The following is a 24,035-nucleotide window of genomic DNA, read 5'->3' as shown; positions in this document are numbered from 1 at the left end:
TTATACATTTTGGAACTGGGGAAATAACTACAGAATGGGTCTGGGGGCCCACTGGACCCACTGGTAAGATGGACCTGAGCTAAAACTCCTTTGATCACCTGGCCTCCATAAGCCCCCACTCTGACTGGTGGACCAGAGTGACATTTTGGGTCCCCTGGAATTTATGTCATTTCTGAACCAGTGTCTAATAGTCCCCAAAATATCTGATCATTTCCTTTTTCCCAGTGCACAGTTTCCCTGGTAAAAGGCTGTTGGTCTCCTTGGGGAAGGCCTGCAGGAAAATTAAAAGTATAAATTTGTGGCAGTGTAACAGGGTTCTCCCCCAAAGGGACCTAGTCTCCCCTTCATTCAAGGGGCTCTGGCTTTGTAAACTGTCTCAGGTCTGGAAATTGATTAAGGGGCCATGACTCTGTGTTTCTGTAAATCAGGTTAGACTTATGTTCACTTGACCTAGAACTCTTTTGTTTATACAGAATTTAGTAGACTTCCCATGTATTGTATTTCTAGGTACCCCATGATTTACTAGCCAATGCCACAAATCTCTGCTAGTCATATAATTTTGACTCCTGCTTTGAGTTTGCTGTCTATTATAATAACCACGTCTACCCTGTCTTTGGCGATTAAGTGCTGCCATCTGGCTTCTGCCAACTCGGGATCTGGTCAGCCCCATTGTGCTTAAGGATTCCAGCTCAGTGACAGCAGTTCCCATGGTAATATTTGACCTACACAGAAGTGCGACTACAGAGCTCTTCAGGGATGATGGTGCTAGTCTAACAAATTTATTTCTCACTGTTCTGGTAAAAGGTGCATCCTCCAGACATTTCTGGGGTGTAAGAGTAGGCTTTGCATGATAAATCTGCTCTAACATTTCAATCTCTCTAAGCCTCTGGATCCCCTCATCTACATTATACCAGGGCAGCTCTGGCATTTTAACTTCAGGTAATGTTGGCCACCTTTTGATCCATGTTTCAAGCAACCATCCAAGCAAACTCTTAATACCTTTTCTAACCACTTGAGCTATAACATTGAATGCAGACTCTCTGCTTAGTGGGCCCATATCAATAAATTCAGCCTGATCCAGCCTTATATTCCTTCCACCATTATCCCACACCCTTGAAATTCATTCCCACACATATCCCCCTGATTTCTGTCTATATAAATTGGAAAACTCACACAGTTCTTTTGGAGTATAATGTATCTCCTCATATGTGATACTTTGTACCTTACTTTTAGGAGCCTGTTGGGACTTTAGTCTAGTTGTAAGTCTGGAAGAAACGAGGGATGGTGGGGGTGAGTCATGAAAAGAATTAGAAATATCTTCCAAGCCATTTGCTTCAGGGCATTCATTTGTGCTTTCATCTGATGTAACAGTATTAATCACTCTAGGGCTAATCTCTTCAGGAGGAAGTTGGGTGGTCAACTCTTCAAGGCAGGCTGAAGGTGGGGCAGCTATGTCCTCAGGGCAGACTATTACAGGGTTATCTAGGGAAGACTCAGCAGGACCTAGGCTTTCAACCTCACCCCCGACATCATTATCCATCCATATGTCACCATCCCGTTTTTCAGGGTCCCACTCCTTTCCAATCAATGCCCTTACTTTAACGGCAGACAATCTTAATGCAACATTGAGATTTCAGTTTACATTGTAAAGTTGTTACTCTAACAATAAGATTCTGAGTCTGATTTTCAGAGACCTCAAGTCTACGGCTACAGGAAATATGATTTTCCCTCAGGATACTCATAGAAACTTCTACATCTGTCAGACAGTTTTTAAGTTTCTCATTTGAAGCCTTAAGCCCATTCCTTTCACTCCATAATGTATTCAGTGTATCTAACAACAACCAGCCAAAATCTCTATACCTTTTATTTCCACACAACTCCGTAAAGGTGTCAAAAACATTATCCTCCAGAGCCTGGCTTCATACAAACAAAGCATTAGGAGAATCAAATGGTGATTAAAAAATTTTTTTTTATTTATTAATTAAAAATATTTAACAACAAATGAACTAATGCATTAACATGTGATCATTCCGTTCTACATATATAATCAGTAATCCACAATATCATCACTTAGTTGCATATTCATCATTTCTTAGAACATTTGTATCAATTCAGAAAAAGAAATAAAAAGACAACAGAAAAACAAATAAAACAAAAACAGGAAAAAAAAGATTATACATACCATATCCTTTACCCCTCACTTTCATTGATCACTAGAATTTCAAACTAAATTTGAAACGGTGCTGTTTTGACTATCTCTTTTGCCAATTCACTCCACAGATTGGGAGTGCCATTCTAATTATGGGAATCAGAGTCCTTAGTGCCTTTGAGTGCAGTCAGAGTAGAAAATCATTCATAAAAACCCATTTTTAAGATTCTGTTTCTTAAGAACCACTCCTGGTACCAAGTTGTATTAGTTAGGGTTCTCTAGAGAAACAGAATCAACAGGGAACACTCACAAATATAAAATTTATAAAAGTGTCTCACATGACCGTGGGAATGCAGAGTCCAAAATCCACAGGGCAGGTGTGAAGCCGATGATTCCGATGGAGGGTCTGGATGAACTCCACAGGAGAGGCTCGCTGGTTGAAGCAGGAAGAGAGCCTGCCTCTTCTGAATCCTCCTTAAAAGGCTTCCAGTGATTAGATTATGCATCACTCATTGCAGAAGACACTCCCCTTGGCTGATTACAAATGGAATCAGCTATGGATGCAGCTGACATGATCATGATTTATTTCTATGAAATGTCCTCATTGCAACAGACAGGCCATCACTTGCCCAACCAGACAAGTTGACACATGAACCTGACCATGAGAGGGAGTATGTGGAAACTGTATTTTCTGCATGATTTCATTGTAAAACAACTTTTCTAATAAATTTTTTTAAGACAAACAGAAAAAAAAGTAATGAGTACTGATCCATGATACAATATGGAGGAATCTTGAAAACATTATGCTAAGTGAAAAAAGGCCACATATTGCATGATTTATATGAAATGTCCAGGATGGACAAATCTATAGGCACAGAAAGTAGAATAGTGGTGGCGCAGAGGTGAGGAGGTAAGAACTGGGAAGAATGGGGAGTGACTTCTAAGGGGTTTCTTTTCCAGGTGATGAAAATGTTCTAGGGTTAGATTTTAGTAATGGTTGCACACTGTAAGTATATTTAAAACCATTTGAATTGTACACTCTAAAAGGGTGAATTGTGTGCCATGTGAAATATGTATCTATTAAGTTGATTAAAAAATCAAATATTTAAAAAAATCCTTTCTTGTTTGTGTTTGTTTTACCTCTTCATCCTGACAGTCTTGCTCTCCTGTTGATAGTCATGCAATGGGTATTATTTTATATCACACATCTTCCTCCATAATGTCCTTTGACCATATAACTTGATTCCAGGCATTTCTGGAGCTTTTTTAGTAATTTATATTAACGTTTGATTTCACTTTTGCATCAAATGATTAAGAGGAAACAACTGTGCATTTATAAATTCCTCTTATGCTTGGAAATAAAAATTGGTTTCTAATAAAATATATCAGGGAAATGATATAATTTTTACAGATGAAACCCCAGTGCTTCTGAAATATGCAGAGAGTTTATTCTTTAAATGAGACAAGGCCATAAACTTATGTACACAAGTGTTTATTTTAAAAACAAACCCACTCAGAACTTCTGAAAAGTTCTAGTACCTTCCAAATAATCACTGTATGAGGCTTTGCATTAGTGCCAAGATTGATAAAATTATTGCTCAAAACAGTTTTGAAATTCTTATTTGTGTTATGTTTTTCCTCCAAACCACAATTATGTGATTTAAAAAATATCTTGAATAGCAATATGTTTCTGTCCTTTAATGTTAACTTAATTTTTTGGAAATAACTCACTAATGTCTGATAAATATGTCAAAATACCAAACTGGCAAATATTACTTAACACCAAAAATTAAATATGACTCTAAAGTAATAAAACTTTTCTTTCCAAGATAACTCAAACTATATCTGAAGGCACTTTTAAAATGCAGGTTTCACAATGAAAATATCTAAAATTGAGAGTGTTGATGGACTGTGGATTTTGGGCACTATACATGATCCTTGATGAATGTGGCTGAAGGATGCACTGACTGAAAGGTAGATTGGTGAACGATGATGCATACTTATGAATGAATGTTGTGCTGTGAATACAAAAAAAAAAAAATCAAAATTTTTTTTAGTGAAAAAAGAACAAAGTCATGAGGCAAGCAATGATGTGAATGAATATGCGGGACATTTGGTGAGGCAAAATAAGCCAGAAACAAAAGAAGAACAATGGTGTGGTCTCCTTTAGAAAATGCTTACAAGAAAACAGGGGCTAGATTGTAAGCTTTTATAGCAGACAGATTCAGTTTAGAGTGGTAATTACTATTTCTGGATTTCGAGAGGCTGTTTTATATATATATAACCTGATATGTAGAGATAAGAATGAAGCCAATCAGGTTGGTGTTAAAATAGTTCAGAACACAGGGGTAATGAAGACAGTGTCTATCCTTTAGAGCCACACATACTCTTTGAGACCAAAGGAAGAAAAGTTTATTTGGTCTTGAATGTAAATTTTCTGTACCACATAATCTAACTCAACCTATCAGTACAGCTCGCTTGAACAATTGAAACACAAGGAGCCCAGAATAAGAAAGAGGTCCTTTAATCCTGTATAGCCTAATGTAATGCCTAGATACATTTTAGAGTATATTAAGCAGATAATCAAAAAGTATTGGCAAAGTTCCTTGAGGGATGGGACAAACAATATGGAACTATTAAACTTTACCATCCAGAAATCCCCTGATACTGTGTCAAACTTTAGGGACACCCAAAGTCTTGATCTTGAGGCTTACTCTTGTGAAGCTTATGTAGTTACAGAGAAGCTTAGACTACCTATAGGCATGCCTAGGTGTTACTCCTGGAGGACATCTTTTGTTGCTCAGATGTGGCCTCACTCTCTCTAAGCCCAACTCTGCAAGTGAAATCATTGTCCTTCCCCTACATGGGACATGACATCCAAAGGTGAAAGTCTCCCTGGTGACATGGGAGATGATTCCCAGGCCCTGGCATCATGGGATCAACAATTTCATCCTGACCAAAAGGGGAAAAGAAGTATGACTAATAAAGTATCAATGGTAAAGAGAGTTCATATAGAGTCTAGAAGTTACTCTGGAGGTTGCTCTTATTCAAGCTTCAGTTAGACATTGTTACCTATCATAACCTTCCAAACCCCAACCAGGACCATTCCAGCCAATCTAAAGAACACCTAGGGCAATAAATATGATTCCATAAGGGTTCCATGTACTAGTATAACTTTTCAGAAACCTACAACCTGTAGATGGGTCCCTGGACCAGATAAGTCCTAAAACTTACCCCAGCCTCTCCAGAACATCAGATAGTTCCATCTCCCTACCCCATGTTAGTGACAGACCCCTCCAAAATGAAAAAGTTAGGATGGCCATAGCCCAAACACCCCTTAAGAGAGGGATAGAAAAATCAAAGGTGATGGTGGAGTTCTACAGAGAAGATAGGATTTAACAAATGAATATAATCACTGAACCATTAAATTGATATCTCTTTTAGTCTCCAGTTTCTTAGAGCAGTTAGAAGTAAAAACCTAAAATTGTGGAATTGCAACCCATGCCAAACTCTGAAATCTGTTCTACAACTAATTGTGGTGCTATGCTTTGAAATTTATTGCTTCTTTGTATATATATTATTTTTCACAAAAAAGAAAAAAAAAGTCTATTGTGATGATAAAAAAAAATTTATGTCTTCTAACCTTGTATATTCTGGACAGGAAAAATCTGAGAGGATTATATCATAGCCCACGACAAACTATGGGATGTGTCCTGTAACTACTTGTTGAAGAGTGCTATGAAAACTATTGCTTTTTTATTTCTTTGCTTTGTTTATATGTTATACTATACAATAAAAAAGTTTTAAAAAATACGTTTCAAAAAATAATTTGAGCACTGACAGTATTATTGTAATAAGTGACTGGCTTCTCACAGACACAGTGTCAGGAATTTTTCACAGATTATTCCAATAAATCCTTCCAATACTTCTGCAGGGTAAAAGTTGTCCTATTTTATTGTTAGGAAAACAAAGTCTGAGAAGCTAAATTCATAGCTAAATTCACCCAGCTGTCCTGAGACAGAGCTGGTCCTCAAATCTCCAAACTTGTACTGTCCATAAGGACAGTTGAGTGATAAATGATCTCATTCTTAGTTTTAAAAGTTAGCCACTTTGCTTAATTGTTAGCACTTTTTTTTTCCTAATTCTACCTACTATGTGCATATCCAAGCTTGAAATTAGGCCAAGCCTTCCTCAAAGATCAGAGACTTTTCTGCCCTTTCTATCCTCTTTTTCTTACTCCTAGGTTCAGATATAGAGCTATATGTAGAATTTATCCTGGAAAAATTTGAGTGTAGGACATTTCTCCTATAATAATATCCTTTGGAAAAAAAATACCTATAAAAGACATTTTAGGACAATTGGGGAAATTTGATATTGATTGAAATTAAATGATATTAGAGTATTATTAGCAATATTCTTAGGTGGGGTTATGTAATTGTGGTTATGTAGCAAAATGTCCTTATTCTTAGGCAGGGCTTGCTAAACTATCTAGATGTAGAGTGTCATATCTGCAGCTCACTTTCAAATTATTCAACAATAAAATATTAAACATACATAAAATATATAAATGTGTATACACATTTTTATACACACACATGTGTGTGTGTATAAAGAGAGAGGGAAGGGAAGGAAGTAAGGGGGAGGAGAGAGAGAAGAAGAGAATGCAAATATGGATACATACAGACTATTATCTAGTTAGGTAGAGATTGCACAGCTGTTCTTTGTACCATTCTTTCAAATTTTCTGTATGTTTGAAAACTCTGAAAACAAAAATTTGGAGGGAAACTGTTCTGCCATGTCATCATTATGTGCCCTTGGGAAAGTTATCTAAATTTTCTGATTCTAATTTTCCTCATAATAAAATATAAATAGACATACTCACATCATGTTGGTGATAACACATGTGGAAGTGTCCAGCACATGGTTGACACCCAATAAATATTAAAATATTGTTGGATATTAACTAATAGCAATCTGACAGAAACAATATTGTAAATATACAATAATTGAAAGCAATCTGTCTCCTATCAATAGAGTATATTTTATAAACTGAGACTCAGGTACTCATAAATAAAACTAGCAAAAATAATGAAAAACAATCACAACAAAAGTATCATAGTACCGTAAAAGTTTCTACATGCAAAACAATCGTTTGGTGTTCTTAAAAGTGACAGGAGTTCAAATTAAATGTTATATTAGCATTCATTCTCAAAACTCTAAGGATTCTCAGGGAAGGAAATTATTCTGAATTCTTAATTCCACAAGAAGTATTTACTCTGTGTCCAAATTATCACAAATTCAGAGTTGGGAGAATTCAAATTAATGGGGGTTTGTCATGCTTCCTCTGGGAGCAGCTTGGAAGGTCCCCATCAACCAATGCTGTGCCTTTCAGCTTATAAAATCAGATAGCCCAGCCTATGGGAGCAGGACCAAAGAAAGGTATTAAGAGGATAAATCTAAAACCTGTAATAAAATTAAAACCATGAATATAACTAGGGAATCTGTCCATCCATGGAATAAGCATATTAGTGTAAATGAATTAACAGTTAGAAATGAAGGAAGTCTATTAACACCGCTGATTTTTGTAATCTGGTAAAATTCAAATAGCAACTTCTTTCTATTAACCCATGAACTGCCTGAACCAAAATTGCTAGAACCTTTGGCTAGCAGACTAAAAATAAGATAAACCTTAAAATATTTCAGTAAGCCCATGCTGAGGGTAGGTTAACCACCACTTGTCTCTAGAGCCAGGGGTTCCTGGAATTAGTAAGAGTAGTAATAATGCTGAGTATTTACATAGTGTTACCTATGTACTATATAGCATGCTAAATTTATTCAATATTCAAATGAGGTAGATCCTATTATTATCATCCCCATATTATGGGTAAGAAAATCAAAGTACAGGTAACTTGAGTAATTTTTTCAGGGTTACACAGCTAGTAAATAGTAAAACCCAAATTTAAATGTGGTCTAAACTGCTGCACTCTACTACCTCTCTTCATGCCATGCTGCTTCTAGTGTGAAATGTCCTGGCAGTGAGTAAAAGGCTGGCAGCAAATGACAGTCTCTTTTCCATGTGCCAGAAAGATTTTTCCCTGCTTATCTGAAAAAAAAAAAAAGTGTGACTCTTCAAACACAGATGATTGGAACAATTTGCCTTCTAATGAGAAAAAACTCAGCCTTTCTCCCCTTGCTAATGGATTCCCCTCTGTGGTAGGTCACATTATTGTTCCCGGCTCTTCATCTTTCCCTATATCCATGTCCTCCCATGTAACTTTGCACTTCCTTCCACTAGACGTAGAATCTATTTTAACACTCCTTGATTTTAGGTTCAGTCATGTGAATCACTTTGACCAAAGGGATATTGGAGAAGTGATGCAAGCAATGGCTTGAAATGTGTTTGCACAGTTGGGCTTCTTTCCTTGGACCTCAGCCATTGCCATGAGAATTATATGCTCTAGCGAGCCCACTTGTCAAAAGAGGATGAGAGGCACATGGAGCAGATCTGTTCCCAGCTTGGGCTTTGAGCCAACCCCAGCTGAGCCTAGCCTACGCTGGCCAACCCCAAGCCAACCTGCAGAAGTGTGAGTGAAAATGAATGAATGTTGTTTTAGACCACTGAATTTTAAGGTGGTTTGTTCTACAATAAGATTGTGTCAATAATTGACAGATAACCCACTCATGTTGCATTTCTACTTTAGGTACCAATTCCTCCCAACTGTGTACACATCTATATACATTTGCTTATATTTAATTAAAATGATAACCACAGTCATCATTCCTTCTTCTATCACCTTTCTCTTTATTATGGCTTTATACCACACAAAGCTTTTTTATTACTCCCTAGCACTTCTGACATCTAATCCACAAACTGCCTCTGTAATGGGATTGGTGCCATTGTGGCCCTGGAAGTAGAACAACTGGTCACTATTTCATCTCTTATGTACATTGTGATCTTATTGTTTAAAACAATCCAAAAAAATATGTTCAGGAGGAAAATATGAAGGCCAATTTTCAAAAGCCAACAACTCACAATGTTTTTTAGCTTTGTTTATGAAGTGATTCTAAGGGACCATACATGATTTCTAACTAGACTGGAATTAATTAATTAATTACCAACCACTCCTGTTTTGATAAAGAATCCATAGCAATCATTTACCTATTGGTGGAAGCTTAAGTCACTCTTCCAAAAAGATATTATATGAGACAGGGGCCAAGATGACTGTATTAGTTAGGGTTCTGTAGAGAAACAGAATCAACAGGGAACACTTGCAAATATAAAATTTATAAAAGTGTCTCACATGACTGCAGGAACGCAGAGTCCAAAATCCACAGGGCAGGCTGTGAAGTCAACGACTCCGATGGAGGGTCTGGATGAACTCCGCAGGAGAGGCTCACCAGCCCAAGCAAGAATGGTACCTGTCTCCTCTGAGTCCTCCTTAAAAGACTTCCCGTGATTAGATTTAGCATCACTAATTGTAGAAGACACTCCCCTTTGGCTGATTACAAATGGAATCAGCTGTGGATGCAGCTGACATGCTTATATCTAATTCTATGAAATGTCCTCATTGCAACAGACAGGCCAGCACTTGCCCAACCAGATAAACAGGTACCACAACTTGGGCAAGTTGACACATGTCCCTGACCATGATAATGATGGCTTAGTGAGAAGTAGAATTTAGTTCATCCTCCAGAGAAGCTAATAAATAGCAAGGAATAGGATAGAACAACTTCTGGGGCCACATCAGTGACCAGACACACAGCATACATCAGTCTGGACAAGCTGGACCACCTGGGAAGACACCCAGAACCATGAGTTACCCAAACCATGGCAGCCAGCACCCCTCTCCCACAGGCTGCTTCCCAGAGGGGAAAAGAAAGAGAGTTTACCAGTAGGAGGGGCTGAGCACAACCAAACTCCAACTGTGGAATTAATTAACAAATTATGACAACTAAAAATAGGCCCCCAGCTCAGCTGAACCTCAAGTAAAAGTGGATGTCACTGGTTTTTGCCCCAGTGCAGAGGGAGCAGGGCTGACAAAAAAAAAAAAGAAAAAAAAGAGGTTTATTTGGATTTAAAAAGGCCTGGGACCTGAAGGAAAGGAGGGGGCACATAGGACCTGGAGATACACAGAGCACCATTCCAACTTAAGCTCTTGATTGGCAAACCCAAAAAATGGGGGCCCTGTTCTGAAAAGTATATTTCTCTTCCGTTTGAGTGGCTGTCTTTCTACGGCTTGACTGCTCTTTGGATACAGCAGCAAAGCTTCTCGGACTTCACTGCCCTAGGCATAGGCAGAATTGAGCTTCTTTGAGTGTTTGTCTGGAGCCTATGCCTTCCCCAGGAGAGGGGTGGGACCCAGCTCAGGTGGAATCCATCCCTCAAGGAGTTTAGACCCCAGGGTCTGGAAAAGTGAATCAACTAAAGCCAGCCTAAAACCTATCCTCTGTCTCCACCACACCCCCAACAGGGAGTGTCTACTGAAGTTAAAGGTACTGCATTACCTTATGCTGGTGGGACCTGCAGGAAAACATGTACCCCATACTGGGCAGGATAGAAAATATGGAGAGCCCAGAGGCTTCATAGGAAAGCCTTTCAATCTGCTGGGTCTCACCCTCAGGGAAAACTGATGCAGATGACTCCTCCTGAAAGGAGGTCAACTTGGTCTGGGAAAATCTTGCTGTGGTCTATAATACCTAAGTTGACCCTCATAAGACATGGGGGAAAAAGGCACTATATAGGTAGGGCAAGCAACAAGAAAACAAGAAGTGAAAAATTCTGATCTTTAAAACAAAACCTAAACTAGAGATCCAGAATAAGCTGAAATGAATGTCAAAGAACAGATAGACAACAAATTCATCCAGCAAGAAAACCCTAGGTAAAAAAAAAAAAAAGTGAAAACAATCTCCAGAATAAACTAATTAAGGTAATTAAATGCCTAGACACCAGCAAAAAATAGAGAATCATACCAGGAAAATTGAAGATACAGCCCAGCCGAAGGAACAAACCAACAATTCAAATGACACACAGGAGTTGAAACAATTAGTTCAGAATGTTCAAACAAATGTGGAAAACCTCATCAAAATTCAAATCAGTGAATTGAGGGAGGATATAAAGAACACAAGGAATGAATAAAAAGAAGAAATCTAAAGTCTGAAAAAACCAATCTCAGAACTTATGGGAAAGAAAGGCACAGTAGAAGACATGAAAAAAACAATGGAAACCTACATTTTCAGATTTCAAGAGGAAAAAGATAGGATTAGTGAACTGGAGGATGGAACATCTAAAATCCAACAAGCAAAAGAAAATATATGGAAAAGAATGGAAAAAAATATGAGCATGGACTCAGGGAATTGAAGGATGATATGAAGCACATGAATATGAGTGTTGTGGGTGTCCCAGGAGAGGAGAAGGGAAAAGGAAGAGAAAAACTAATGGAGGAAATTCTCATTGAAAATTTCCCAACTCTTATGAAAGACTTAAAATTACAGATCCAAGAAGTGCAGTGTACCCCAAACAAAATAGACCCAAATAGACATATTCCAAGGCACTTACTAATCAAAATGTCAGATGGCAAAGAGAAAGAGAGAAACTTGAAAGCAGCAAGAGAAAAGCAATCCATCACATACAAGGGAAGCCCAATAAGACTATGCATAGATTTCTCAGCAGAAACCACGGAGGCGAGAAGACAGTGGGATGACATATTTAAATTACTAAAAGAGAAAAATTGCCAACCAAGAATTCTATATCCACCAAAATTGTCCTTCCAAAATGAGGGAGAAATTAAAACATTTTCAGACAAAAAAATTAACTCTGAGAAATTGTGACCAAGAGATTGACTCCGCAAGAAATACTAAAGGCAGCACTAGAGATAGATACAAAAAGACAGGAGAGAGAGGTGTGGAGGAGTGTAGAAAGGAAGACTATTAGTAAAGGTAAAAGAAGGAAAATTAGATATGACATATGAAATCCAAAAGGCAAAATGGTAGAAGAAAATACTACCCATGCAGTAATAACACTAAATGTTAATGGATTAAACTTCCAAATCAAAATACATAATGGCAGAATGGATTAAAAAACAGGACCCATATAAATGCTGTCTACAGGAAATGCATCTTAGACTCAAGGATAAATATAGGTTGAAAGTGAAAGGTTGGGAAAAGATATTCCATGCAAATAATCAGAAAATAGCAGGAGTAGCTATACTAATATACAACAAATAAGACTTCAAATATAAAACAGCTAAAAGAGACAAAGAAGGACACTATGTATCAATAAAAGGAACAATTCAATAAGAAGGTATAACAATCATAAATATTTATGCACCAAGCCAGAATGCTCCAAAATACATGAGGCAAACACTGAAAAGAGAAATAGACACATCTACCATAATAGTTGGAGAATTCAATTCCCAACTCTCATCAATGGACAGAACATCTAGACAGAGGGTCAACAAAGAAACAGAGAATTTGAAAAATACAATAAATGAGCTAAACTTAACAGACGTTTATAGAACATTAAACCTCCAAACAGCAGGATTTACCTTTTTCTCAAGAGCTCATGGATTATTCTCAAGGATAGACATTTGCTGGGTCACAAAGCAAGTCTCAATAAATTTAAAAAGATTGAAATCACACAAAATACTTTCTCAGGACATAAATAAATGAAATTGGAAATCAATAATAGGCAGAGTGACAGAAAATTCACAAATATATGTAGGCTCAACAACACACTATTAAACAACCAGTGAGGCAAGAAAGAAATTACAAGAGAAATCAGTAAATATCTCGAGGCAAATGAAAATGAAAACACAACATATCAAAATGTATGGGATGCAGCAAAGGCAGTGCTAAGAGGGAAATTTATTGCCCTAAATGCCTATATCAGAAAAGAAGACAGAGCAAAAGTCGAAGAATTAACTTTCCACTTGGAAGAACTAGAGAAAGAACAGCAAACTCACACCAAAGCAAGCAAAAGGAAAGAAATAATGAAGATTAGAGCAGAAATAAATGAAATTGAGAACATGAAAACAATTGAGAAAATCAACAAAACAAGAAGTTGGTTCTATGAGAAAGTCAATAAGGTTGATGAACACTTAATGAAGTTGACAAAAAGAAGAAGAGAGAGGATACAAATAAATAAAATCAGAAATGGAAGAGGAGACATAACCACTGACTGACACCATAGAAATAATGGAGATAATGACAGGATACTATGAACAACTTGATGCTAATAAATTCAACAATGTAGACGAAATGGAAAACTTCCTAGAAAGGCATGAACAATCAACATTGACTCGAGAAGAAATAGATGACCACAATAAACCAATCATAAGTAAAAAAATTGAATCAGTCACTAAGAAGCTCCCCAAAAAGAAAAGTCCAGGAACAGACGGCTTCACATGTGAATTCTGCCAAACATTCAAGAAAGAATTAGTACCTTCTTGCTCAAACTCTTCAAAAAAATTGAAGAGGAGGGAAAGGTGCCTAACTCAGTCTATGAAGCCAACATCACCCTCATACCAATGCCAGACAAAGATATTACCAAAAAAGAAAACTACAGACCAATCTCTCCTATGAATATGGATGTATCCTCAACAAAATTCTTGCAAATCATATCCAGCAGCATATTTCAAGAATTATACACCATGACTAAGTAGGATTCATCCCAGGTATGCAAGGATGGTTCAACAAAAGAAAATCAATTAATGTAATACACCATATCAACAAATCAAAGCAGAGAAACCACACGATCATCTTGATTGATACAGAAAAGACATTTGACAAAATTCACCATTCTTTCCTTTTGAAAACACTTCAAAGGGATAGGAATAGAAGAGAACTTCCTAAAAATGATAAAGGGAATATATGAAAAACCCACAGCTAACATCACCCTCAATGGGAAAAATTGAAAACTTTCCCCTTAATATCAGGAACAAGACAAAGATGTCCACTATGAACATTGTTATTCAACATCGTGTTGGACGCTGTAGCCAGAGCAATTAGACAAGAAAAAGAAATACAAGGCATCAAAATTGGTAAGGAAGAAGGAAAACTCTCACTGTTTGCTGATGATAGGATAATATACATCAAAAACCCTGAAAAATCCACAGCAAAACTACTAGAGCTAATAAATGAGTACAGCAAAGTGGCAGGTTACAAGATTAACACTCAAATTCTGTAGTGTTTCTATACACTAGTAATGAAAAATCTGATGGGGAAATCAAGAAACGAATTCCATTTACAATTTCCACCAAAAGAATAAAATATTTAGAAATAAATTTAACTAAAGAGACAAAAGACCTATACAAAGAAAACTGCAAGAAATTATTAAAGGAAATCATAAAAGACCTAAATAAATCAAAGGGCATATCATATACATGGATTGGAAGACTAAATATAGTTATGATGTCAATTTTACCTAAATTGATTTACAAATTCAATGCAATACCAATTAAAATCCCAAAAACTTATTTGGCAGAAATAGAAAAACCAATAACCAAATTTATCTGGAAGGGCAGGGTGCCCCAAATAGCTTAAAGTATCCTGAGAAAGAAAAATGAAGTTGGAAGTCTCATACTACTTGACTTTAAGGCATATTAAGAAACTACAGTGGTCAAAACAGCATGGTACTAGCATAAAGATAGATACACTGACCAATGGAATTGAATAGACTGTTCAGATATAGACCCTCTCATCTATGGACAATTGATCTTTGATAAGGCAGTCAAGCCAACTCACCTGGGACAGAACAGTCTCTTCAATAAATTGTGCCTAGAGAACTGGATATCTACATGCAAAAGAATGAAAGAGGATCCATATCTCACACCCTGTACAAAAATTAACTCAAAATGGATCAAAAACCTAAACATTAGACCTAAGACCATAAAACTTTTAGAAGAAAATGTAGGGAAATATCTTATAAATCTTATAATAGGAGGCAGTTTCCTAGACCTTATACCCAAAGCAAGAGCACTGAAGAAATTAATAAATGAGAACTCCTCAAAATTAAACAATTTTGTGCTTCAAAAAACTTCATCAAGAAAACAAAAAGACAGCTTACACAATGGGAGATGATATTTGGAAATGCTATATCAGATAAAGTTCTAGTATCCAGAATATATAAAGAGATTGTTCAACTCAACAACAAAAAGACAGACAGCCCAATTACAAAATGGACTAAAGACTTGAACAGACACTTCTCAGAATAGGAAATACAAGTGGCCAAAAGGCACATGAAAAGATGCTCAACTTCCCTGGCTATTAGGGAAATGCAAATCAAAACCACAAGGAGATATCATCTCACACCCACCAGAATGGCCATTATCAATAAAACAGAAAATGACAAGTGCTGTAGAGGATGTGGAGAAATAGGCACACTTATCCACTGTTCCTGAAAATGTCCAATGGTGTGGAAGGCACACCACAATGCTGTGGAAGGCAATTTGGCAGTTCCTCAGGAAGCTAAGTATAGAATTGCCAGATGACCCAGTAATACCATTGCTAGGTATGTACTCAGAGGACATGAGGGCAAAAACACAAATGGATATCTGCACACCAATTTTTATAGCAGCATTATTTACAATCGTGAAGAGATGAAAACAGCCACAATGTCCATCAACAGATGAGTGGCTAAACAAGCTGTGATATACACATATGATGGAATATTATGCAGTGTTAAGACAGAATAAAGTTATGAAGTATGTAACAACATGGATGGACCTTAGGGGCATTCTCCTGAGTGAGATTAGCCCTGAAACAAAAGGACAAATACTGTATGGCCACAATGATATGAACAAACTAATGAATGAACTTGGAGAATTTCAGTTAAGAACAGAGGCCATCAGGAGATAGAAACAGGGTAGATATTGGGTAATTGGAGTTGAAGGGATGCAGATTGTTCAACAGGACTGATTGTAAAAATTCAGAAATGGATAGCACAATAGTACCTAATTGTAATACAATAATGATAGTACACTGAATGAAGCTGAATGTGAGAATGATAGAGGGAGGAGGCCTGGGAGCACAAATGAAATCAGAAGGAAAGATAGATGATAAAGACTGAGATGGTATAATCTAGGAATGCCTAGCGTGTATAACGATAATGACTGTTCTAGTTTGTTAGCTGCCGGAATGCAACACACCAGAGACAGATTGGCTTTTTTTTTTTTTTAATTTTTTTTATTAATCAAAAAAAAGAAAAGAAATTAACACAACATTTAGAAATCATTCCATTCTACAAATGCACTCAGTAATTCTTAGTATCATCACATAGATGTATGATCATCATTTCTTAGTACATTTGCATCGATTTAGGAAAAGAACTAGCAAAATAGCAGAAAAAGATATAGAATGTTAATATAGAGAAGAGAATTAAAATGATAATACTAATAATATATATATATATAAAAAGGAAAAAGAAAAAAACAAAAACAAAAGATACAAACACACAAACAAACAAACAAAAAACCATATTTCAGGTGCAGCTTCATTCAGTGTTCCAACCTAGTTACATTACACTTAGGTATTATTGTGCTGTCCATTTTTGAGTTTTTGTATCTAGTCCTGTTGCACAGTCTGTATCCCTTCAGCTCCAATTACCCATTATCTTACCCTGTTTCTAACTCCTGCTGGTCTCTGTTACCAATGATATATTCCAAGCTGATTCTCGAATGTCGGTTCACATCAGTGGGACCATACAGTATTTGTCCTTTAGTTTTGGGCTAGACTCACTCAGCATAATGTTCTCTAGGTCCATCCATGTTATTACATGCTTCATAAGTTTAGTCTGTCTTAAAGCTGCATAATATTCCATCGTAGGTATACGCCACAGTTTGTTTAGCCACTCGTCTGTTGATGAACATTTTGGCTGTTTCCATCTCTTTGCAATTGTAGATAATGCTGCTATAAACACTGGTGTGCAAATGTCCGTCTGTGTCTTTGCCCTTAAGTCCTTTGAGTAGATACCTAGCAGTGGTATTGCTGGGTCGTAATCCATTCTGCCATTCTATGTCTTTTGATTGGGAAATTCAGTCCATTAACTTTTAGTATTATTACTGTTTGGATAATATTTTCCTCTACCATTTTGGCTTTTGTAGTATATATATCATATCTGATTTTCCTTCTTTCTACACTTTACTCCATACCTCTCTCTTCTGTCTTTTCGTATCTGACTCTAGTGCTCCCTTTAATATTTCTTGCAGAGCTGGTCTCTTGGTCACAAATTCTCTCAGTGACTTTTTGTCTATAAATGTTTTAATTTCTCCTTCATTTTTGAAGGACAATTTTGCTGGATATAGGAGTCTTGGTTGGCAGTTTTTCTCTTTTAGTAATTTAAATATATCATCCCACTGTCTTCTAGCTTCCATGGTTTCTGCTGAGAAATCTACACATAGTCTTATTGGGTTTCCCTTGTATGTGACAGATTGTTTTTCTCTTGCTGCTTTCAAGATCCTCTCTTTCTCTTTGAACTCTGACATTCTAACTAGTAAGTGTCTTGGAGAATGCCTATTTGGGTCTATTCTCTTTGGGGTGCGCTGCACTTCTTGGATCTGCAAATTTAGGTCTTTCATAAGAGTTGGGAAATTTTCAGTGATAATTTCTTCCATTAGTTTTTCTCCTCCTTTTCCCTTCTCTTCTCCTTCTGGGACACCCACAACACGTATATTTGTGCGCTTCATATTGTCATTCAGTTCCCTGATCCCCTGCTCAAGTTTTTCCATTCTTTTCCCTATAGTTTCTGTTTCTTTTTGGAATTCAGATGTTCCATCCTCCAGTTCACTAATTGTAGCTTCTGTCTCTTTAGATCTACCATTGTAGGTATCCATTGTTTTTTCCATTTTTTCTTCTTTGTCCTTCACTCCCATAAGTTCTGTGATTTGTTTTTTCAGATTTTCTATTTCTTCTTTTTGTTCAGCCCATATCTTCTTCATGTCCTCCCTCAATTTATTGATTTGGTTTTTGAAGAGTTTTTCCATTTCTGTTCGTATATTCAGCATTAGTTGTCTCAGCTCCTGTATCTCATTTGAACTATTGGTTTGGTCCTTTGACTGGGCCATATCTTCAATTTTCCGAGCGTCATCCATTATTTTCTGCTGGTGTCTGGGCATTTGATCAGATTTCCCTGGGTGTGGGACCCAGCTGGTTGAAAGCTTTTTCTGTGAAATCTCTGGGCTCTGTTTTTCTTTTCCTGCCCAGTAGGTGGCGCTCGTGGCGCTCGTCTGTCTGCACGGCAGTCGGCCCGGGAAACCGTGCGTGGAGGCGGGGGTCGCTGGCCACCGCGGCTTGGGAGAGTGCCGGTCCTAATTGCCCAGCTGGCCCGAAACGCCAAGCGTGACGGGAGGGCCCCGCTATCCAACGTTCCCAGTCAGACCGGGGAGCCACGTGCGTGGAGGGGACCCCAGTCGCCAGCCGCCCCGGCCGGGAAAACGCGTGCCCCTCAGGTATCTCACCGCAGAAGATTCTCCCTGCCCGTTCAGCTGTTCCAGAATGGGGTACGCTGTCTTTTTGGTCTCTGTCGTGACTCCGGGAGCTGTTTTGTATTGTTTCTGTTTCTTTAGTTGCCTTTCTGGAGGAGGAACTAAGACTCGCGCGTCTTACTAAGCCGCCATCTTCTCCGGAAGTCCAGATTGGCTTTTAATAAAAGGAGATCTATTTTGTTAGTCTTCAGAGGAAAGGCAGCTAATTTTCCACTGAGGTTCCTTCTTGTGTGGGAAGGTACAGAATGGTCTCTGCTGGCCTTCTCTCCAGGCCTCTAGGTTCCAACAACTTTCCCCGGGGTGATTTCTTTCTGCATCTCCAAAGGCCCGGGCTGAGCTGTGAGTGCTGAGATGAGGTATGCTGAGCTGCTTCGGCTGTGCTACGTTGCGCTCTCTCATTTAAGCACCAGACAATTAAGTCAAATGTCATTCATTGCAGCAGGCACACCTCCTAGCTGACTGCAGATGTAATTAGCAACAGATGAGGTTCACGTACCATTGGTTCATGTCCATAGCAACAGAACTAGGTATGTTCACCTGGCCAAGTTGACAACTGAATCTAACTACAACAGTGACTAAATGTACAAATTAAAAAGTGTTTTTGCATGAGGAAGAACAAAGGAATCTCTGTACTGCAGGGTGTTGAAAATAGATGGTAATTAAAATTTTAAAACTTTAATTTATGTGTGAGACTAAAGCAAAAAATGTTTATTTGGTACAAAATTTACATTTTGACCAGTGCATTTCCTAATATAACTTCTGTGGAACCTTGAGTAGGGCATGAGATCTTGTAGGTTTGTCCAGAGTGATGCCCCGATAAATCCCAGAGCAATTTGAACAGTGAATAGGGAAGTATTTGAAAAGCCCACTTGGGGGAATGGTGAGAAAGGTGGAAAATTCACCTTCCCCAAATGTAGAATTCCTGATATTCTCACAAGCAGTAGGAACAACCAAAGCAATAGACTGAGCCCCCAATCTTGGTGTTCGTTTGTATGAAACTTAACCCCACAAGGAATAGGCTAAGCCTACTTAAAATTAGGCCTAAGGGTCACCCCCAAGAGAATCTCTTTTATTGCTCAGATGTGGCCTCTCTCTCTCAGTCAACATGATAAGCAAACTCACTGTCTTCCCCCTCTCTACGTGGAACATGTCTCCCAGGGGTATGGATCTTCCTGACAACATGGGACAGATATCTTAGAATGAGCTGGGGCTCAGCACCAAAGGATTGAGAAAACCTTCTTGACTGAAAGGTGGAAGAGTGAAATGAGACAAAATAAAGTGTCAATGGCTGTGAGATTTCAAACAGAGTTGAGAGGTTATCCTGTAGGTTATTCTTATGCATTAAATAGATATTACCTTTTTAGTTAAGGTGTAACAGAGAGGCTGGAGGGAACTGCCTGAGAATGTAGAGCTGGGTTCCAGTAGCCATGTTTCTTGAAAGTGATTGTATAATGATATAGCTTTCACAATGCGAGTTTGTGATTGTGGGGAAAAAAAGATATTATATTTAAATCACTCTTCTAAAAGTAATCATATTCAATTTTTACTGAAATAATTTCAAACACTGAGAAAAGTTGCAAGAATAGTATAGTGAAATTCTATACATCTTTCACCCACATTCAGCAATTAACATCTTTCCATGCAATTGCTTCATAATGATCTCTTTCAATTTTTTCTGAACCATTTCAGAGTAACTGAAGACACCTTACCTGTTTACCTCTAAATTCTTTAACATGCATTTCCTAATAACAAGGGTATTCTCTTACATTATCACAGTTCAGTTATTAAAATCAGAAAATTTAACATTCATGTAATGCTATTATCTATTATACAGTTTGCATTCAACTTTTTCCAATTGACCCAATTACATTCTTTATGGCATTTTTTCCCTGTTCTTGATCTACAAACCAATTTAGAGTTATGTCTTGCATTTAGTTCTTATGTCTCTTTAGTTTTCTTTAATTTATAACACCTCTTTAGCATTTCTTTGTCTTTCATGCTATCAACATTTTTTAATGGCACAGAGAAGTGATTGCCTAGAATGTTTTTTCAATTTAGTATTCTCTGAAGTTTCCTCCTGGTTAGATTCAGGTTATGCATTTTTAGCCAGAATACCACATCAATGACTTTTACATTTTACATTTTAGTTTTAAGGCTGATAAAAGTGGCATATATAATTTAAGAACTCTATCAGGCAAAGAATTATTTCTCAGAGAGGGAAAAAGTAGTCAATATTATTTCTCTATGGTAGGATTCACTGTGATAAAAAAAAATTGTATGATTTAACAAGAATATACTATGATTACGCTCATGCAGTAATTACAGAAACATTTTAGCTTAATATAAAAAGCTTTTTAATTTTCAGAGCCACATTAGCAGATATCTTCAATTTTGTGTACTCCCTTACTCTGCACAACTGCTTTTTGGTAAGGTAAGGAGGTCATTTAGGCAGCAGACCAGGACTGGGCAAGATCACCTCTAAGGTACTTTCTAACCTGATATGTGTTCAAACATCAGGAAGGCTAATATTTTAGTTCACTCTAGCTTTCTACACGCAGTTAGGATATCACTTATTTTATCAATAGGAAATATTTTAATATATTAAAAGCCTATATATTGGATTGTGAGAAGATGGCAGGGTAGAAAGCTCAAGGAACCAGTCCTTCTACCAAAACAGCTATTAAACAGGTAGGAATTGTCTGACAAGTATTTTGAAACTCTAGATCCAGTAGAACACTATATTGCAACCCATATGAGACTGGGAAGATAAGGCTGGTAAATTATGGTAATGCCAGTTATTTGTTCTTAACATAGCAATTACCATCACCCACCCCCACTCATGCAGCAGGTTACTGTGAGGTCCAGTCCCTGGTGTAGCTTGCTGGTGCCAGAAAGGGACATAGAAATCCACTTACCCAAGATCCATGATGGGCACAGGAAGATTTCTGATCATGGCTTTTGACTACCTACTTTGAATTGCTAGGTGCCTGGCTCTGAGGACAGTCATTGTTCCAACACGCCCCAGACAAAGGCTCAGAAGAGTCTTAAAGACGGTATGCTTTCTCAGAACAGTGGAGAACAACTGAAAGGCTGTTTTGCTGGGCAGGATCCAAGTTAAGAAAGTACAGATTTGAGAAACTGTGGAAGAAACTTCTGTTACCCTTCTTGGCCCTTCCCCCATACTCTTCCCAGGACAGTTGGGAGACCACCAGTGCTCCCTTTGTGGGTCCCTGACCTTGTTCTAGCTGGGAAAGACTGGTTTGGGAAACTCTTCTCCAGTGTTTCCTGTCTCCCAGAATTTGGCTTCCAGGCAAAAGCAACTTGAGACAATGAAAGCAATGTAAAAAACAACTGAGGTAGATGGCCTAAGCCAAAGGCTTACCTACCTTAAGGCCTGCAGTGAAACACCTAGGAGAGAGAGAAGTTGTGTCTCCTGCAAAGTAGAGGGGAAATTCAAACTCCTATAAACAGGCTGCAAGTAAATGCCCAGGGCAAGGCACAGGCCCAGAAAAGACAAGGAGGACCCTGAGCATTTGGCCTTGGGCAGACCTTCCTGATAGGAACTCTGCCACTCAAGAAAATCTCTGTCTTATCACCAGCTGGTTACAAACTCAAGAAACAAACATCTCAGGGAATAAGTCCCAGAGTTAACATTTTTTTAAATACTAAATTAAAACTTTATTGAATAAAGGACACTCTCCAGTACACATGATCTAATGAACTACATTACATGTGATGAAGCTGAACATGACAGTAATTTGACAAGGAATGTCAAACAAATTAGTCTTTCTTATTGCACAAACTGTTTATAGCTGACTTGCAGGAAGAAAAGCATTATATTCAGTATTTTTACCAATCATCTGTGATGAGTTTAAAAATCATGTAGTCACACATAATAGTCCCCTCTAAGCATTTCTTCTAAGTCTCTCACATTAATGTCTAATTAATGTTAATCCATATCAGTGAGACCATACAGTATTTGTCCTTTTGTTTCTAGCTAATCTCACTCACCATAATGTCCTCAAGGTCCATCCATGTTGGTACATGCTTCATGACTTTATTCTGTCTTGCAGTTGCATAATATTTCATCGTATGCATGTTATTTACATTCTGTTTTACATCCATTTGCATTATATCATTACCACCACTTCCTGTCATCATTCCTCAACCATTTGTATATGATTTCTAAAAGCATTTAAAAAACTGTTTAAGGTAGGCCACAGTGGCTCAGTGGCAGAGTTCTTGCCTGCCGTGCTGGAGACATGGGCGAAAATGGAGCAGTGGGCGAGGAGCAACCATTAAAATAAGTGAATTTCAGAGAGCCACGGTCTTTGGAGGGGCTCAGTGATCTGGTGGTAGTGTGGTAAGGATCACTTTTCCCCTTCACCCCATCCCTAAAGTCCTTGAAGAAGACATAAAAGATTCAATAATGTTCGAGGCCAGAGACATCAAGGACACCACCAGCATGAAGATGATGAAGATGGTCTTCTCTGTGGGGTGAGAGAGGAAGCAATCCACTTGAGGCAGGCAGAGAACTCTTTTGCAAGTGTAGACTGCACTCAGGCTGAAGCCATGGATCAGGAAGAAGTGCACCTCAAAGACTGACTTGAAAAGGATGTTGATGATGTAGCATGCAGCACGTCCCCTTGCATTTTCCCCTTCCTGTGTTCTTCAATCCCATACTTAAATCTCTTTTTTTCATCTGCTTCAAGTGCATCTCCATACATTTGGGCAACTTTGAATTTCTTTTCTTTCTTGTTCAGTTTCTCTTCCTTTTGCATCACATAGAACATGTGGGTCAGGTACAAGGGCATGGGCACAGACACAAATATGATCTGCAGGACCCAGAAGCACACATGAGAAATCAGGAAGGCCCTGTCATAGCAGACGCTTTCACAACCAGGTTGTTGAGTGTTACAATGAAAGGCGGACTGTTCATCACCCCAAGCAGACATGACCACTGTTTTCAGTAGCAGGATTCAGAAAATGAAAAGGACAGAAAGCCACACCTTCCCTCCATCCATGGAATAAGCTTGGACCTTGTTTAGGAGTTTGCCTAAGTCACTCCAGTCAACCATGTTGCCTGGGTGCCAATCTTTTGCTTAAAAGAAGTGAAGCAGGCATGCCAAGTGATTGAATTCCTTGAAAGAGGAAGTAAAAATCCATAGTTACACTTTAAAATATTAAAATGTACAGTGTGAAACAAAAGCATACAGGACAAAGAAACAAGAAATGATGATCCATCCAAAGGAAGAGGATGAAAAAAATCTGGAAAATATCAATGAATAAGACAAGATTGTGGATATACTGGACAAGAATTTTAAAAACTGACCTTCAATATGCTCAGGGAAATGAAGGAGAATACAAAGAAAGAACTAAAAAATATCAAGGAAAGTATGAACGAATAA

The 24,035-nt window shown here is 37.9% G+C and overlaps 1 pseudogene; it reads right to left on the bottom strand.

Moving 5' to 3' along the window:
- Positions 1 to 22,834: 22,834 nt before the first annotated feature.
- Positions 22,835 to 23,705, bottom strand: LOC143672079 (gap junction alpha-1 protein-like; annotated as a pseudogene).
- Between the last annotated feature and the right edge of the window lie 330 nt (positions 23,706 to 24,035).

Source organism: Tamandua tetradactyla, chromosome X, assembly GCF_023851605.1.
Source record: "Tamandua tetradactyla isolate mTamTet1 chromosome X, mTamTet1.pri, whole genome shotgun sequence".
Lineage (NCBI taxonomy): Eukaryota > Metazoa > Chordata > Mammalia > Pilosa > Myrmecophagidae > Tamandua > Tamandua tetradactyla.
This window is presented reverse-complemented; position numbering and strand designations above follow the sequence as displayed.